Below are 2,279 nucleotides of genomic sequence, written 5' to 3' on the forward strand. Positions count from 1 at the left end.
TTGTAGGTAAATGAATTATTCACCCACGGACTGTCTACTCCCCCTCCCTCCCTGTGCATACGTGCCAGTGCTGGTAAAATAAATTTTAAGTCATAGTTAGAGTTGTGAATAAAAACTGGGATAAAAAACTGTTGGCTAACGTTTAAATTACACGATTGATGCGCCACCCCCCTAAAATTACTACCCCCCGAGGATATATCCTGCCACAAGTGATTATGGTCTCTGACTTTCCCCCTCCCCCCTCTTTTCCCTTTAGCCCCCTTCTCTCCCACTACCCACTCCCCCGTAAAAAACTCACATATTTTTTGATTTTTAATAGCGAGACGATCCACTGCAGACAGCACCATTGGATAATGCGTATTTCTCAAACGAGAAATAGCTCCATTAGCCGTGCCAATCAGTTTAGTCAGGGCCTTGACCATGTACTCGGGCCCCTCATCCAATGTTTCTACTATTTCTAACAACCGCATGGTGTTAGAACTGTCTCTTTGCGCATGTGCATAGGACACTGCAATGGCCAGGTGTTCTTTGACTCGGTTTGGATATCGGGGATCATTCCTTCTCATCAGCTTAGCTTCACAATCTAAAGATATTTTGTTGCACTGGAGAGGGGTGTTCTGAAAATGTTTGAAACGTAGAAATGCCCTACCCCCTTGAAACCGTTTCCACTGTCTGGTCACAGTACTGTCTACAATGCCTCATGTGACCCCCTAGTTTTATATCACTACGGAATTGTGACAGGCATGTTGGACAGTAGAAACGCACCCCACTATGCTTACCACCCCCCAGAACTCTACTAATGTCAGTGATAGGGTTAAAATGACCGATTGCGTTCGGTTGTTTAGGTGGTGTGTATAGCAACCAAACCCAGTGTTTAACCAAATCAACTGACGGGCCCCTTACTGGGAATACCACTCCCTTCTTCTTAGGACGAGTTCCATCTTTAAATTCTGTTTCGTATTGTACCACAGTAACGCCGATATTTAAATGGGCATTGACCCTTTCAAAAATGTCAATAGATTTTAGCGTTACTGGGTATTTTCCTTCTAAGCAAGAAAAATCTACAATTGGGAAATCGGACCCGTCCTTCCCATGTACAGCCCAATGATCTAAATTCGTCTTGGTAGAGTCACGTGCTAGCGGCTCGTATGCTGATATGAGGAAAGCATACTTGAAACACTTTTGATCTGTTTCAAAACAAATCCGCTGGACACCTTGACAACCCACTAGATCTGGATTATAATTTAAAACTATATCCCTTTCATAGCCAGCCCCCCTCTTAAAATAAAGTCTTTCTTAAATTTACAATATTTAAGCTTAAATTTTCAATAAATAAAACTACTGAGCCACTCCCACTTTCGTTATAGTTCTCGAGATGCGCTATAATTTGTCCTACCCACTCACTAAAAACTCCCTCAAAATTTTCTAAATTTGGATAAATTACGCGCATCTCGGAATGTATAAAATGATAGTAAACCTCACTTTTCCCCTCATTCAAATAAAAAACCTTTAAAACAATAGACACCTTAATTGAATCCCTACCCCCCACAACTGAATTTGTTTCTCCAGTAGTGCACGAATTTTATCTACATAGGCATGCACAATCTCTACAGGATCAAAAACGAAATTTCCCCCCATAAGTGAATTAAAAGGATCCCCAAACGTTGCAGTGAAAACAACTATATTATTTAATATTGTATTCGACAATTGAAAATCGGGGAAAGATATATCCCCTCCCACCTGTTGTTGAATAATATTCGAGCTCTGTTCCAATTCAGTTGCTTGAAGTGGACTCGTTAGGTTATTGGAGGCTGCTGGAGGAGGGTTCCCAGTTAAATCATCTAAAATTTCCAAAGTGTTTGGGCTCAAGTCTACCAGCTCAACTGTGCTATTATCTACTTATAAAAAATCAGCTATAAACCCATCAATATCGAAATGTACTTTAAAGCTATCGTCTCATGTTTCATTGTCCTGAAACATCGCTGTTGGTTCCTCCCTTTATTCACTGGATGGCGAATATGGGACCAATGGTCGTCCAATCTATAAATGAAAAAAATAACTTATTTTCAAAGTGTTCAAATCATCCTTATTGTTAAAATTTGGATTATTGCATAATAACATTTGGTTAATTCAACTGAAAGTTCCAACTTAAGATAATTTAAGATATGACATAGAAGCGCATCCTGCGGCGCTTCTCTAGCCCACATCACATCCTGCGGCGCTTCCCTGACCCGTGACGCTTCTCGAGCCCGTAGCGCTTCATGCAGCACCTCCCACAG

This window comes from Artemia sp. Qi Xiang Cuo, chromosome 15, assembly GCF_049724085.1.
Source record: "Artemia sp. Qi Xiang Cuo chromosome 15, ASM4972408v1, whole genome shotgun sequence".
NCBI lineage: Eukaryota > Metazoa > Arthropoda > Branchiopoda > Anostraca > Artemiidae > Artemia > Artemia sp. Qi Xiang Cuo.